The sequence below is a fragment of the Nerophis ophidion genome, linkage group LG08 (assembly GCF_033978795.1).
Source record: "Nerophis ophidion isolate RoL-2023_Sa linkage group LG08, RoL_Noph_v1.0, whole genome shotgun sequence".
Classification (NCBI taxonomy): Eukaryota; Metazoa; Chordata; class Actinopteri; order Syngnathiformes; family Syngnathidae; genus Nerophis; species Nerophis ophidion.
In genome coordinates, this window is record NC_084618.1 from 60285659 (window position 1) to 60303688 (window position 18030).

The window sequence follows — 18030 nt, forward strand, 5'->3', positions numbered from 1 at the left end:
AAGTTCTCTTGCCGTCTGAAAAGTGTTGTATCCGAAATAGCTGCAATCGCTCATTTTTCTTCTCTTAAGGTATTCATGTGTGATTTCCACAAGTGTCTGTACATGTAGAAGAAGGAGAAACGCGGGCATGTCTGGATGACTCGCCTTCATCTTTTGAGTGGTTAGCTCCGGTTGTTATGAAGCTGGCTGGGGCGTGTTCTGACATCACTTCCTGTGTGGGGCGCGGTCTTTCTGGCGTCACTTCCTCTACGAACTCAGTTTGTAAACGATCAATGAGTCCATACAAAGGTAAGAGTCGGAGATTCAATAAATACACAGCGCACTTACCCGTGTTAAAAATTATCCAAGGAGGGGAACGTTAAACGATGCTTTAGTGTGGCTGAAACGGGACTTAGGCTAAATAATTATTCCTTTAAGGGATTATCCGGCTTAAAGGCCTACTGAAATGAGATTTTCTTATTTAAACGGGGATAGCAGGTCCATTCTATGTGTCATACTTGATCATTTTGCGATATTGCCATATTTTTGCTGAAAGGATTTAGTAGAGAACATCGACAATAAAGTTTGCAACTTTTGGTCGCTAATAGAAAAGCCCTGCCTCTACCGGAAGTCGCAGACGATGACGTCACCCGTGTGAGGGCTCCTCACATATTCACATTGTTTTTAATGGGAGCCTCCAACAAAAAGAGCTATTCAGACCGAGAAAACGACAATTTCTCCATTAAATTGAGCAGGGATGAAAGATTCGTGTTTGAGGATATTGATAGCGATGGACTAGAAAATAAATAAATAAATAAAAAATCAAGTAAAAAAAAAAAAAGGCGATTGCATTGGGACAGATTCAGATGTTTTTAGACACATTTACTAGGATTATTCTGGGAAATCCCTTATCTTTCTATTGTGTTGCTAGTGTTTTAGTGAGTTAAATATTACCTGATAGTCAGAGGGGTGTGTCCACGGGTGTCTTGAGGCCAGTGTCTGATGGAAGTCGACGGCAGCTGTATGGACGGCACACGCTCAGCTGATATCCGGTAAGTAGCGACTTTTTACCACAATTTTCTCAACGAAAACTGCCGGTTGACAAGCGGTCGGGAACCATGTTCGCTTGACCACTCTGATCCATAGTAAAGCTTCACCTCCGGGAATTGTATACAAGGAATCACCGTGTGTTTGTGTGGCTAAAGGCTACAGCTTCCCAACTCCATCTTTCTACTTTGACTTCTCCATTATTAATTGAACAAATTGCAAAAGATTCAGCAACATAGATGTCCAAAATACCGTGTAATTATGCGGTTAAAGCAGACGACTTTTAGCTGTGTGTGTGTGCAGTGCTACTATTTCCTTACAGTCCGTGACGTCACGCGTACACGTCATCATTCCGCGACGTTTTCAACAAGAAACTCCCGGGAAATTTAAAATTGCATTTTAGTAAACTAAAAAGCCCGTATTGCCATGTGTTGCAATGTTAATATTTCATCATTGATATATAAACTATCAGACTGCGTGGTCGGTAGTAGTGGGTTTCAGTAGGCCTTTAATGTAGACATAGCCTGTCAGGGAGATTGTAGTGATAAAAGAAGAACAGAAGTTATGGGACAATGCAAACTAGCTGTAGTATGAGTGCTTAGTGAGAGCTCAGGTCAGGGAGGGGCAGTTACAACCAAGCTCAGCATGATACGAATGGCCTCCTGTGAGTACACTCTAAAAGAGACAACAGAAGAAAAAAAAGAAAGCAACAAAGAAAAGCAAAACACAGATGTATTAAATGTGCATACAGTAGAGAGCGTGTGAGGAAGGTGCCTCCTTTACCTCCATCTCAATTTGCACAAAACTTTCATTACTACCAATTTGGGTTAGAAGCCGTAGGCTGGACCATTAGGCCAGCCTGGGCATCAATCAGCCTAATCGCCCTCCCAGGCCGCTAAATTACAGCACCCGGTTGCTTATTAAAATTTGTCGCCTGTCTACCAACACTCGGCTCTGTTGGAGATCAGACAAGAGCCTCCACCCCTCCTCGAACAAATCTGCTTTAAAGGAGAAGACAGTAGCAGGGACAGTAGAAGGTTAAAAAAAAGAATAATGTGCTTGCTGAGACAGAGCGGATCAGACAGGAGGGGGTGGAGGCGATTATCTAGTTTGATTTATACACTCAAGTAGATATGGCGTGGGTTCTTGCACACGCACACACACACAACATCCTTGCACATCCTAATAGAACACACACCAACGCATGCACCCAAATTCCTGTTTCCAGGGCTGTCAAAAGCTCCACACACACCTGCAAAGGAGATTTGCAATGCTGCCCATTGCACACTCAATCAAAGCGGTCGCCAGATAAGACACATGATGAATGGTGTAATTGAAGGCGGCGGCGGCGGGGTAATGCTGCATCGCTCCCGGTTTGGGAAGGGGGAGGGGGTTGGGTGGGTGCAGAGGGGAAGAGTGGTGAGTAAATGATTAGCCTGTAGGATTTATTGTTATTGCCTGTGTTATTATAAAATACTGTGACTGCCTGCCTCACCTATTGTATCACACTCCCGGCTTCTCTCTTCAGCAATGGATGAGCCCACCGCCAGCAGCAGGGAATCACACTAATGGAAGCCAGGGCGGTGATTTGAAGGCTCTCCATATAAAACTTCAGCTAAGAATACAGCTCGCATCAACAAATCACAAAGTAATTTAAGGGATAGAGATGCGGCCCCCGTGTAAGTACAAGTGCAATAATCCATTTCTCGCTGGGGTTTTTTCCCCTGCTTTTCCAATAGACTTATCTCTAAAACGACAAACGTATGAGATGATTTGTTAGCCAGCAAATGTTATGTTCATGTGTTTTTGTATGTATTCTGGAAGAAACCTTTATATTTTGATATCTAGACACACTTATTAATCCAATTGAATGAAAAGTCCACACTGCACGATTCAAATGAAACAGTCCTGTTTATCCATCCAATAAAATACATATACGGTCCTCTAAAACAGTGGTTCTCAACCTTTTTTCAGTGATGTACCCCCTGTGAAATTTTTTTTAATTCAAGTACCCCCTAATCAGAGCAAAGTATTTTTGGTTGAAAAAAAGAGATGAAGAAGTAAAATCCAGCACTATGTCATCGGTTTCTGATTTATTAAATTGTATAACGGTGCAAAATATTGCTCATTTGTTGTGGTCTTTCTTGAACTATTTGGAAAAAATATATAAAAATAACTAAAAACTTGTTGAAAAATAAACAAGTGATTCAATTATAAATAAAGATTTCTACACATAGAAGTAATCATCAACTTAAAGTGCCCTCTTTGGGGATTGTAATAGAGATCCATCTGGATTCATCAACTTAATTGTAAACATTTCTTTACAAAAAAAACAAATCTTTAACATCAATATTTATGGAACATGTCCACAAAAAAAATCTAGCTGTCAACACTGAATATTGCATTGTTGCATTTCTTTTAAAAATGTATGAACATACATTCATATTTTGTTGAACTATTATTCAATAAATATATTTATAAAGGATATCTGAATGGCTGCTATTTTAAAAATATTTAAAAAAAAATCTCACTTACCCCTTGGCATACCTTCAAGTACCCCCAGCGGTACGCGTACCCCCATTTGAGAACCACTGCTGAAAAATGTTGTTCTATTGTGATTACCGTACCTTCTGGGTATAGAGCGCACTGCTATTTGAGCCCACCAAATTTTTTCATATTTTTACATATATTAACTGCACCGGACCATAAACCGCAGGTAAGCGACCGGAACGAAAGATTTTTTAAAATATTTATTTACACACCTTAATTGTTTCCGGCAGTAAAATAGTTAATCAAACAACACAGAAGTCATCATTCAGTTGAGCGGAGTTCAGTTGAGTTGAGACAGTATAGTTTTGACCAAAAAAAGTGTAATTTCCGACTACTGATTGTGAACCCGGCAAAGGGACAGCTTGCAAACATATTCGACTTCAACTCTGCCCAGCGGGAGGCAAAGATTCGCTAAAATAAGCGAACCGAAAGAGCAGAAAAGGGTGCTAACTAGCTAAAAGCTAGCTTGGAGACTTTGCCTAGCAACCCAAAAGCAACCCAAAGCTAAACAACAAAAAAGAAGGCGTTGGACATATTTTAAAAACTTCTGACCACACGAGTGATCTACAAGAAAGGCGAACACAGCACCATAGAGCCGCAGCCTGCCGCAGAAGCTAACAACACCAACGGCTTCACTTCCCCGCTGGGTAACTTTATTGACACAATGTACAGCCTGAGTTTATATCCTAATATCGCAAAGCCAAGCAGAATCTCAGAACACAGCGCCACACTTATTTTTACTAATGATTTTTATAATACCACAAGCGGGCTTGTCCTCTTTGCTAAAACTGTTACAATTTTGTTGTCTAATAGCTATTGGCTGCAAATATATGTACAGACATATAATTAATCCGCTCACCAGACCAGTAAGTGGGAACACATTCAAACATGCAAATGTAAACAAACATATAATTTATTTCAATGGGGTTTGACTAATATATGTTTACTTTTTGCCGTTTCACCAATATTGGACCTGTCTCACTGGCTAAAAAAATGGTACAAATGATAGTAATGAAGTCTATGTTAAATACGGACAAACAATACGACTCACTTTTCAGACCTTTCCCCCAATAGAAAAATGATATGGTCCAAAGATCTAACATCAATTGAAGGCGAACATATAGATATGAATAGAGTTAAGCTTGGTGGAGGACTGCGCTTTACAGAATATTGTTTTAGTGGCACAAAACAAATGCTCCTGAACATAAAATCCACAATAATGCAATTTCCTTACTTAGAATCCCGACATGTTTCTGTGCTTCTGGAGACCGACTTGATCTTGGTCTGTCCTCCAACTGTCTAGTCCATCTGATGACCCCGATTTACTGTGCTATACTTGTCGACGCCTAATCGCTCTTAATGAATCTTGATTTGAAGCACATGAGGACATCTTCTCAATTAGGATGGCTCGCTAGGTTGTTGACCTTCCCAGCATTATTTTAACAAGCCACAAGTCATCAGCAGACAGTTATTTACAGATTATTTACTGTAAAATGTGTTGTGCTTTTTTTTGGAAAGTTGAAACGGCACCACGTTCACATGACACAACTTGCGGTCTGAAATCTTCACAGCTCCGTTTGGTCGCACAATGTTAAATCAATTGTATGCGCATTCTCACATACATCATTTCATCGGTTTCACCATTGCTCAAAGCGCAGGGTGGTGTGATTGCACGGAGTGTGTCCAGTGTTAACACATACACCGTAAACTGGGCGGGAAAAAACCCACATCACACAGTGAGCCCACCGTGACTTCAAACAAAGAACTTCTCTGCAGGTATAAATGCGGAGTTGCAGTCGCTTTTGTTTGAACAATGAAATAGCATTAAAGATAACAAATAAACTTGATTCAATCAGGGTTGTGTGAAAAGTAACTGTATGTTTGTGTTTCATCATTAGATACTTCCCCTGTCCGTAAACACAAATAATAGAGTCCTATATCATCTTTGCCATTAACAAGGGGGCAAAGGTGGGTAGAGTAGCCAGTAATTGTACTCAAGTAAGAGTACTGTTACTTTAGAGATTTATTACTCAAGTAAAAGTAAGGAGTAGTCACCCAAATATTTACTTGAGTAAAAGTAAAAAGTGTGTTGTGAAAAAACTACTCAAGTACTGAGTAAATGATGAGTAACCTGTTTGTTTAATGGTTACGGCAACAAATAATGCACAAAAACATAAAAATAGCAATGAGCAAATTCAGAGCCAGGAATATCTCTTAAGCAACTAAAACAATAATATATATTAAATAATACTACATTAAAATAAAAAAAATTAAGGCACATTGAGCCACAATAACTTAACAGCACCATAGGCTCAGTAGGCATTGATTGATTGATTGAAACTTGTATTAGTAGATTGCACAGTACATATTCCGTACAATTGACCACTAAATGGTAACACCCCAATAAGATTTTTAAAGTTAATCAATTACTTAATAAATGACCAAGTCGAGGTGATCTACCTCATATATACATATGCATACACACACATATCATATACGTACACACACATACATATATATATATATATATATATACATACATACATACATACATTTATATATACAGTATATCATTTATATTATTTTGCCGTTTTTGTTGACATGTTAAAGGTGTTTTAATGAATATACATGCATGTTTAACATATAGATTCCTATCTTTCATGAAGACAAGAATATAAGTTGGTGTATTACCTGATTCTGATGACTTGCATTGATTGGAATCAGACAGTATAGTGCTGATAACGTCCACGTTTTCAAATGGAGGAGAAAAAAAACTTCCTCCTTTCTGTCTAATACCACATGAAACTCGTTGGTTTTTGGCATCTAATTTGTCCAGATTATACATTGGCGGAAAACTCCGTAGTTTGCTAGCTTGTATGCTCTGCCTTTCGGAGACTTTTATTTTGTTAGCGCAGGCGCGATGGAGCGGCACTTTTATTGTGAAAACAGGAACTGTGCGATCAGTCTTTAGGCTTCTGACGGGACGTACGGTTGAAATAAAGTGTCTTTTTTCCTTTACACTTTTGATTGATTGATTGAAACTTTTATTAGTAGATTGCACAGTACAGTACATATTCCGTACAATTGACCACTAAATGGTAACATCCAAATAAGTTTTTCAACTTGCTTAAATCGGGTTTTACGTGTGACGGTCATGTGACCGCCTGGCTCTGTTTGATTGGTCCAACGTCACCAGGGACTGCATGTGATTGGTGAAACGCAGGCATGCGTAGATCCTACTTTGAAAAACCAAAACAAACATTAATAGATCGATAAAAAAAAGTAGCGAGTAGTGAGCTGAATGTGGATAAATGGAGCGGAGTAAAAGTAGCGTTTCTTCTCTATAAATATACTCAAGTAAAAGTAAAAGTATGTTGCATAAAAACTACTCTTAGAAGTACAATTTATCCCAAAAGTTACTCAAGTAGATGTAACGGAGTAAATGTAGCGCGTTACTACCCACCTGTGCAAGGGGGTAGCCTGCAAACCAGGAAAGAGCTTACCAACTTACAAGCAGACAAACCAACAATGTATGTTTATTTGAGTTTTAGGTAGTTTGTGTAGCATTTTGGCATATTGGTGTGTTTGTGATCCCAAAATGTGGGTAATAGCAGGCAGCATGTAGGTAAGATATATAAAATACAAAAAGGGTCGTGCCGCTGGGCAGAGCACGAGAAGCTCAAAGCTAACTTAGGATGACATCATGGAAAGTACTTAATAGCGTCAAGCTAACATGAAAAGTGACTGTAGCACAAGGCTAGCAATAAACGTAACAATCGCCATCAGGGAACAACACTCCCGCAAGGACTGCCGGGTTGAGAGGGGTTTAAAAACGTGAGGTGTTAAGACGGTAAGGCAGCAGGCGAGATTTTCATTAAATTTTTTGTGTCTACACTCTAGTATTCATGTTGAAACGATACACAATCCTGCAGCGAGGTGGCATCAGTGCTAAATCTAATCAAAATAACTCCCTGTTCTACCCAGTAGAAGTAGTAAGTACACAGGAAACACGTGTACAGAGCTAGCAGTGGCAAAGAGATGGAGACATTTGTAAAAATGTTTGTCGTTTAACTATTATTTGAACATTCTTGGCTGGCTGTAAGACTTATTCTGCTTCAGTATGGTGCAGACTAGGTAAACGGTATATTGATCATTCGCGATAAAATTCCAGATCGTTAGTAATACAGTCTGATTTTTTTATTAAAGAATAACCGTCATTTATTAATGCATTTTAGGCAACACAAAGTCAGGTGCATGTGTCATTAAGAGCACACTGCTTGGTTTAAATGGAAACAGGACAATATTGGGGACAGACGCACTTGTTCCCACACTAAAAGTATACAGCAATGAAGAAAACTATTTGATGTTTTGTTGGTTGTCACAACTTGTTTATAAGTTTTACATAAATAAGGTTAATTGTGTATTTTACATAAATAAAATAGAAGGTTTAGTGTTAATATATTCACACAATAAACTACAAATGTTTACACATATGAAAATTGCACAACATTCACACACCAAACAAAAAAACAACACAACCACGAATACAAAACACATCACAAAGTCAGCAATTTCAATACAAAACAAACAAAATATCTTTATGCACAAATTATATCTACTTAAAAATGTTTGACCAGGTTTTGTGATGAAGCTTACACGCTAGGATTTCTACCATTGTTGCTGCCTGTCTGGATCAATTACCTTAAAAAGTCCGCCAGAAAACAATGACTCAAGCACTTGCTCGGGGCAGAAGATTCATATTTCGTTGTCCAGTCATTGTTAAAGTCAAATTTATGCAATTTATTAGGTTTTATTCCAGGGTTGAATGAGTAGTCTTCTTCTACTCACAAACTGCTTCCACAGTGGAGTGTTTTAAGTCTCGCCTTAAGACCCACTTTTATTCTTTGGCTTTTAACACTATGTGAGTTGTGTGGTCCTCTATCCTCTGTTGTCCTTTGTGGTTTTTTTTTATACATTTTGATTTCTATTTTACTGTTTTAATTGCTGTTACCCTGTAAAATGGTTTTTAATCATATTTATTTTATACAGTTTTTTATATTGATTTTATATTTATTTATTTGTTGTTTTTATTCATTCATTGGTGGAGCATAATATTGTTTTTAATATTGTTTTTAACATGGCTGTGCAGCACTTTGGAAACGTTCTTGTTGTTTAAATGTGCTATATAAATAAAGTGGATTGGATTGTATTGTATTGATTCACTCCTGCTTCACTGTGACACATATGCCTCGCCGGTGCCCCGTGTGGGGTGGCGGGACTACTGCATACATGATTAACCCTCGTTTTAATGGTTTCATCAAGCCTATTTCAGCGATGTTCGGCGGACCAATTGAAAAGCTTTGGCGGACTGGATGTGGCCCGCGGGCCGCCAGTTGAATATGTCTACTATAAGCTAATGCTAGCGGGCAAGACCAGATCGTTTTGGTCAGATCTTACCAGCTTCTCTGTGTATAAAACTAAAGGCAGGGATGCTTGTAACTCAATTGCTTTGCTTGCAACTTAAAACATAACAATTGGCTCTTATCTCAAAACACTCTTAAGTTCAGATAGCACTGTATTATTATTTTTTTTATCAATCAAGCTATGCCTAACCCGCCCCGCCTGACCACGTGTCACCCACATCGGTGCATATACACAACTCCATTTACATGCATGGCGGTGGTGTTTGTTTGATTTATGAAATGGGTTTGTAGCTGCTGTACATAATGATTACACAGTGTGTCTACCTCTGTAGGTCGCTTTATGTGTTGAAGTTCAGACTGATTGACCGCTCTGCTGCGCAGCCAAGTGGGCATCCGGCCGGCAGACTGCCCGCATCGATTGCTTGGGCCGACCCGTCTTCTGGACGCAGAGAGAGAGAGCTAGACGGCATAAAAAGATAGAGAGGGAAAAAAGGGGCAACATTAGCTTAAATGAAAGTTTATTAGCTGCATCAGTCAGTTGGTTGGGGAAGGAGGGCCTGCGCCTGAGGCCCTTCTCCATCCTTCCTCTCTCAATCTATTTCCCACTTCTTTCTCATACATACATATATATATACACACATACACACGTTAATGTGTGTGTGTGTGTGTGTGTGTGTGTGTGTGTGTGTGTGTGTGTGTGTGTGTGTGTGTGTGTGTGTGCAAGGGAGGGGCAGGCATGACGGGAACACATTAGCTTGTTGGCAAGCTCCTTGTATACCAGCCAGTAATTGGTTTTGGTAATGGTCATGTCCAAACAAATGGTGTGCGGCCTAACCTTGTTACGAGCAACCGACTGCTCCACCCTCATCTCGCAAGCTCGCGTTGACATTTTTTTTTATATATATATATACATATTTCAACACAGCCAAAATGTAGCCTTGAGTTATAAAAGATAAACTACCCTGGTATACGGGAGGAGGGGTGTTGTGGGGGTGGCTATAAAGATGGAGGGTACCATTTTTCATGCATCCCTCCCTCTGCTCTGCATCACATCACATAGCTGTCTGCCTGATAGCAAGCTGAGCCACTAATGTCTATTGTGTCTGGAAGGTGTGTATTAGTCTGTCATGTTATGCCATTAAGACAACCTGTGCATTCTTGCAGAAGCTCTGAAAGCTAAGAAACAACTGCAACTGCAGTGGAGGATGCAAATAGTGGTGTGAATGTGGGTGAATGTGAATGTGTGTGTGTGCGTGTGTGGATGTTATGGCAGCTCCTCACTCAGCTAGCTATCATCTCCCGCCAGACGGGGCCCACCGAGCTGACCCAGCTGGATAATGAGATCCATTATGATTTACGTGCCAAGAGGACAGCTAGACGGAACAAAGACATGCACACACATAGTTTAGGTGTACATGTCACTGTGTGTGTGTATCTTTCAATGGATGTGCTTATGAGCTCTGCCGCAGTTTCATATTTCTGTCCGCCATTGTAAGAGTGTGAGTCAGTCGCTTCCTGATGCTGGCAAAACGGGAGAAGTCGGTCTGTCTGTCCGTCTTTCTCTGTGCAGTACGCATACTTTGTCTTCCTTCACTCGCTGCGTAAAAATGCAGCTTGACTGTGTTTCACAAAGACATACACACACTCACACACACATGGCCTCGGGGGCCTTGGTGGCAAAAAAAAGGCAAAAAAAAAAGTGAGGCGGTGATGTGCCGCGTCAAAAAAATAAAAAAATAGACCACACAACCTCAAGCTGACTGATCGCTACCTCTGCACAACATTGCACCTTGCTGGGGGATTAGTTGCAAGGTATTTGAGTGAGTGAGTGTGTGTGTGTGTGTGTGTGTGTGTGTGTGTGTGTGTGTGTGTGTGTGTGTGTGTGTGTGTGTGTGTGTGTGTGTACACTAAAATGTGTTCGTTGAGACTCTATAAAAACTGTCAAATGGATTTGAAAAAAATAAATAAAAAAGAAGCTGGCACTATCAATTGTGGCTGCAGGAGAGAGCTATTAAACATCTTAATTCTAGGTGTTTTTATTTTTAGTCCATTTTAAATAGTTAGTCCTTGCAATTGTGTTGACTGAAGGCTATTTTGTAGTAGGGCGTCCATTTGAACTATAAAATCTGGACCAAGAATAAATAAACTATTTAGTGTATTTTCTGGGCTATAGAGCAGTGGTCCCCAACCTTTTTGTAGCTGCGGACCGGTCAACGTTTGATAATTTGTCCCGCGGCCCGGCTGGGAGGGGGGATTCTTTTTTCTTTTTTTTTGGTCATGAAAAAGGGAGGTTTTTTGGGTTGGTGTACTAATTGTAAGCGTATCTTGTGTTTTTTATGTAGATTTAATTAAAAAAAACAAAAAACAAAAAAAAACTATTAATAAAAAATTATTCTGCGGCCCGGTTCCAATCGAGCCCGGTGGTTGGGGACCACTGCTATAGAGCGCACTGCTACTTAAGCAGCACCACCAATTTAAAAAAACAAAATACATATTTTCTCATTTATTAGCCCCATTGGATTATATAATGGTACGAAAGATTTTGTAAATTTTTATCTACAAACCTTAATTGTTTACAATTGGTGCCTGTCACATGGCAGTAAAATGGGTGTCGAAACAAAACAGAAGTCATTATCAAGGTCCCACTGGCTGCGGATCAATCCATCCATCTAATTTGTTCCACTTATCTCTTTCGGGGTCGCGGGGGGAAACAGATTCAATAACTCCACAGTGATGTTTTTGTAAATTTACGAAATTGAAACAATACGCAAAGAATGACATTTAATTTAATAATAATAACGCGAACACTTGTAAACATGTTAGCATATTTGCTAATGCTGACGACGCTAGCTTGAATAGTTTACAATTGCATGCACAAATATGTGTGGAAACACTCCAACTGGGTAGCCTGGTGGTTAGAGTGTCTGCCCTGAGATCGGTAAGTTGTGAGTTCAAACCCTGGCCAAGACTATAAAAAGGGCACCCACTACCTCCCTGCTTGGCACTCAGCATCAAGGGTTGGAATTGGGGGTTAAATCACCAAAAAATATTCCCGGGCGCGGCCAACGCTGCTACCCACTGATCCCCTCACCTCCCAGGGGGTGGTTAAGGGTGATGGGTCAAATGCAGATAATTATTTTGCCACACCTTGTGTGTGTGTGTGACAATCATTGGTACTTTGACTTAACTTAACTTAACTATCCAGCACTTATGTTCCAGTTTTGCACACATTTTCATTAATTTAATAAATGCGGTGGGTCGTGGGTTCGGGCCCCGGCTGGGTCAAATGGGATCCATTTGCTCTCTGCTTGGCGCTCTGCATCAAGGGTTGGAATTGGGGGTTAAAATTGATTACCGAGCACGGCCACTGCTGCTGCTCACTGCTCCCCTCGCCTACCAGGGGGTGGAACAAGGAGATGGGTCAAATGCAGAGGGTAATTTCACCACACCTAGTGTGTGTGTGACTATCAGTGGTACTTTAACTTAACATTAACTTTAACCTGGAAAATAGAATGATTGGAATCATCAGAATCCAAACGGTATTTTATAAGTGCTACCTGTGATTAATTTTCTCGGTAAAAACGAGTAAAAAGAAAAACAATGACTGGCTTTTTGAAGGGAACTGTTTCTCAAGCTCTGACTCCCTTCAAAAGGCCTTAAATCCCAACTCTAGATAAATGCTGAGGTCTTTTGATGATGGTGCTTCAGACTAAAGTTTTGTCCAACATTAGAGACATATCTTTTCCCAAAGAAATCATCAGCGTCTGCCTCACAATACGAAGGTCCTGCAGTCCTGGGTTCAATCCCAGGCTTGGGATCTTTCTGTGTGGAGTTTACATGTCCTCCCCGTGAATGCGTGGGTTCCCTCCGGGTACTCCGGCTTCCTCCCACTTCCAAAGACATGCACCTGGGGATAGGTTGATTGGCAACACTAAATTGGCCCTAGTGTGTGAATGTGAGTGTGAATGTTGTCTGTCTATCTGTGTTGGCCCTGCGATGAGGTGGCGACTTGTCCAGTGTACCCCGCCTTCCGCCCGATTGTAGCTGAGATAGGCAACAGCGCCCCCCCCCCGCGACTCCAAAAGGGAATAAGGGGTAGAAAATGGATGGATGGATGGATGGATAATAAATGTGTGAATTAACACAATTGTTTCTAATTCCAAATTAATTGTTTTTTAAAAGTTGCAAGTGATAAAATTGGATCAATAATCGATTTTAATCGAAACCTAGCTCCTGAATCGTAATTGGTGCCCAAAGATTCTCACCTCTAGTCAGTATATAATCAATACTAGAGTGATGAAATCAATATTTTCACAAAATCAGTTTTTTGTCATTTTTGTATGTGGGCCTACCGAGGATGTCGTAGTGGTTTGTGTTGTGGTTTGTGCAGCCCTTTGAGACAGACACTAGTGACTTAGGGCTATATAAGTAAACATTGATTGATTGATTGTTAAGTTTTACGAATTCAGGAAATACATCCCTGGACACAAGAGAACTTTGAGGCAAACGTCAACCCAAAAGGATTAAAAACAGAACGAGATGGTAGTTTTTGTTTAGTTATTGTGTACTATTGAGATGATTTTGCCCAAACAATTTTGTGTAATAAAATATATGTAGTATATGTATGTAATATGTATATATATATGTAAAATATATTTATATTATTCATATATTATATATATATGATATATTTTATTTATTTATTATTATTATTGTCTATTGTGAGCAAACTGTGGTGCTGAATTTCCCCCAGGGATCAATAGAGTACTTTTTATTCTATTCTTTACTAAGGAAATAGTTAAAAAATATTGTGTTGATATTGTTACACTGCCATGTTGTGTTTTTTTCAAATTACAATTATTAATACATGCGATGGTATTGGTATCAGTCACTCATAGATGATCAGAATTGGCAGCTCTGATGACTTCTGCTGTGGTTTGGTGTATTGGAGAGGGACAAAAATTGGAGTACAGGACACTGATCGCTGACTTTGTGGAATGGTCTCAGGCCATTCCATCTGCTCCTTAATGTGGAAAAGACCAAGGAGCTGGTCATCTACTTCAAGGAGCAAATGAGCCCTGTGGAGCCCATCAATATCCAGGGCCAGGAGGTGGCAGTCGTGGGGCAGTACCAGTACCTGGGAGTCCACTTGAACAGCAGACTGGACTGGAAGGACAACAGCAACGGTGCATACAAGAAGGGCATGAGCAGACTCTTTTTCCTGAAGAAGCTTAGGTCCTTTAATGTGTGCAGCAAGCTGTTGGAGATCTTTTTTCAGTCTGCTGTGGCCAGCGCCCTGTACTTTGCAGTGCTTTGTTGGGGGAGCAGCACCAGCAAAATGGACTTAAACTAGATTAACAAACTGATCCGGCCAAACTATCGGCACGCAATTGGGGGCATTTGTGTCAGTGAGGGACAGGAGGACACTGGACAAACTGCTCGCCATCATGGACAACCCTGCCCACCCACTCCACCAGACAATTGAGGGACTGTGGAGCTCGTACGCCAAACGGCTCCTTCAGCTTTGTTCCCACACTGGGCAAGAACGCCTTCATTCCGCACTCCATCCAGCTGTATAATCACTCGCCATACAGCAATAGATGATATTTGTCTATTACCTGATCGCTTCTATGTTAGCTACCTTTCTTTGTTTATAATGTATATTTTCTGCTGGATCTACTCTACTCTGTTTTATGCTGGCTTTTTTTTTTTTGCTGCAGCTGTTACATATACTGTAATATTGTACATGGTAATTGGGATTTGTTATATATTGTATATATAATACACAAATATAATATAATAATATATCAGTATATTTTATATACTGTATATATAATATGTAAATATTACATACATGTTGTATTTTATATTGCTACTATGGTACATTTTCAGTCTACTTTATACTTTTTGTTATCGCCCTCTTTTTGTGCCTTTGTGTGCATTATCCTTTCCATCCTTTATAACTGAGCTACTGGGTGGAGCAATTTCCCTTGTGGATCATTAATGTTTGTCTAAGTCTAAATCTAAGTCCAAGTCTAAAACCCTGATCGGAATGTTCCTATTGAGAACTGCCTGTACAGTTAAAACATGTTTTATAATGGATACAGCTTGACCTTGTCCATGGAAAAAAAACGTTCTAAACATCAACTGGCGATCAATCAACATCCTGGAAAAGGATTGATTCAATACTGGAGGTGTCTCAGGTGCAGATGATGAAACACACACTTGTTGGAGCAGAGCACACACAAGCCTTCTTACGTCCAGAAATCCCCATCTCTGGAAGAAAAACATCAGCCTTGCGTGAGCAGAAGAGAGAAAACAATGGCAGGATTCTCTGCTGTTCCTGCTTTGCTCGGTCTTTGAATATGACACCAAGTCAATTTGCAGCATTAAATGCCAAGGAGATGGAGACCGAGATAAGGATAAAGAGATCATAGCCAGAGAGCAAATAAGGACAAGTGTACATACGATACATGTATGCACTCTTTGAACCCGATGACAATTCTTCACGCACACACATATACACACACGTACATGCAATCCTCCGAGGTATGCATTTCCATCACCCCCACCGGCCAACATTCGCTGACCAGTGACAGCCCTTGTGCAAAAAAGTGTAGCCCTCCTCACATGTGGCACAGTCGCACTGCTTGCAAGTGAACTTTCGGACACACACAAAGGGCGAGAACAAGGTGGACGGGAAGGACCTGACAAGCCCCCCGTTACAATAAAAAGGTCATGCAAATTAAATAAACATCAAAGTGGATGAGAATGAACAGCCCAGCGGCTCAGAGGGTGTGCACACGACAGAGGGTGGGAGGGGATTTGGGCTGTCGCTAAGAAAATGTGACGCACATTAATTAGGTGGTAGTTAAATGTCACATGTACAGGTATGGCTATGTAACTTTTATTGATTATAATGCTGTTTTTTTCAATCACAGATGTTGTGAGGGCGAACTGCACATTGTTTTAAATTTTGCCAATCGCTCCCAATCATTATGAAAGACATGACTGCAGATGTTTTTTTTTAATGCATTCTAAATCACAGGTGCCAAACTCAAGACTTGGGGGCCAGATTTTGCCCACCAAATTGTTTTGTGTGGTCCACGAATGCCTGGAAATAATATGCTTCAATAAAATGCCATATCTTGTCGTAATAAATGTATTTGTTCTTTCCAATTTAACAGAAAAAAACATTTGTTGTGCTTGAAATTGCATACATTTTAAACTTTAATATTAGTGCATGTGCCTCACAATACGAAGGTCCTGAGTAGTCCTGGGTTCAATACCGGGCTCGGGATCTTTCTGTGTAGAGTTTGCATGTTCTCCCCGTGACTGCGTGGGCTTCCTCCCACTGCCAAAAACATGCACCTTGGGATAGGTTTTATTGGCCCTAGTGTGTGAATGTGAGTGTGAATGTTGTCTGTCTATCTGTGCTGGCCCTGCGATGAGGTGGCGACATGTCCAGGGTGTTAACCGCCTTCCGCCCAAATGCAGCTGAGATAGGCTCCCGCACCCCCCGCGACCCCAAAAGGGACAAGCTGTAGAAAATGGATGAATGGATGTATGATCAAATGTTGCAACAAATATATGATCATACTTTCCATGCAATTTTTTAGTTGAAATATAATTAAATACTTAAATATCTGCTTGACTTATGATTTCAAATCAAGTTATCCATTAAATTGTAACAATGACAATATAAATTTTTCTAATTTACAGTGTTTTATTGCTAATTACTGTAAAATTAAAAAACACTACCAGTGTGCTTTATGATAAAATTCTGGCAACTGAGCTGCCAGTTTTTTACCGTGAAATCTACGGTGTATCCAAAAATCGTACTACAGTTTTTTAAAGGTTAAAAAACTGGCCGGTCAGTTGCCAGACAGTTTTAAAAGTGGTACCGTTTTTCTATTTTCAGTGATATGTTGTAAAACCCACCGTAAATTTTACTCTAAAATTCTGTTGACTGTGTTGCCAGTTTTTACTGTAAAATCGATAGATTTTTTTTAAACAGTGTACAGGGAAAAAACTTTATTACAGTAATTAAATGCATAGGCAAATTGATATATTTTTCGCTTTTACAACCGGCTCTCTGAGGGCAGCCATAACGTGGCACTCAATGAAAACGACTTTGACACCCCTGTTCTAAGTAGTAAATACATGCTATCAAAAGTATGCTTACAATGAAGCACTTCGGAGTCGCTTTATTCTGTCTATTAAGAAGCCCTTATAAAAATGTCCATAACACCTAAATTAGTTTTTTTATACATGATGTATGTATATATGTAATGTAGTAAAAGACACATTTATAATAACATTTCATATTTACGTATTTTGATCATTTCAAGCATACGCGGTGCATTCATTTAAAAAACACACCAATACATCACAGATTATTACTCACTGCCGACTTTATGAGATCCAACCAATATAGTGAAACATCACTTACTGCAAAGATCTTCATATATTCCCATTTATATGAAGAAAATGGGGGTGGAAACAAGTGTCTTTTCTTGTCGTTATCCCGGCCTAAATTGGCTGTCAAAGTGTACCAACTTGTGGGAATACGCCTTCTACGATCCAAGTGAGAGGCATGATTTATGATCTACAATAAAGTTGGACGAGCAAGGAAACGAGGAAGCAGCTGATCAGTCGATCATGTCAACATTGGCATAGAAGCTCGTGATCACAGCGCCGCTACATAGACTTAGACAAACTTTAATGATCCACAAGGGAAATTGTTCCACACAGTAGCTCAGTTACAAGGGATTGAAAGGGTAAGGTTGGAAAGGATAATGCACACAAGGGCACAAAAAGAGGGCGAAAACAAAAGGTATAAAGTAGATTTACCATAGTAGCAATATAAATAACATATATGTAATATTTACATATTATACATAAAGTATATAATATGTACAAAATGTGTTGGCCCTGCGATGAGGGGGCGACTTGTCTAGGGCTTACCCCGCCTTCCACCGAATTGTAGCTGAGATAGGCGCCAGCGCCCCCGCGACCCCAAAGGGAATAA

At 40.0% G+C, this 18030-nt stretch overlaps 1 protein-coding gene across 3 annotated transcripts in view; it reads right to left on the minus strand.

The window, feature by feature from the left end:
* raraa (retinoic acid receptor, alpha a) overlaps window positions 1-18030 on the minus strand; it is a 397302-nt gene that overhangs the window by 282431 nt on the left and 96841 nt on the right. For all 3 annotated transcript variants that reach the window (XM_061909159.1, XM_061909161.1, XM_061909160.1), the window contains exon 2: window positions 9324-9458. The gene's annotated coding sequence lies outside the window, so the exon portion shown is untranslated. The remainder of the gene's footprint in view (window positions 1-9323; window positions 9459-18030) is intronic.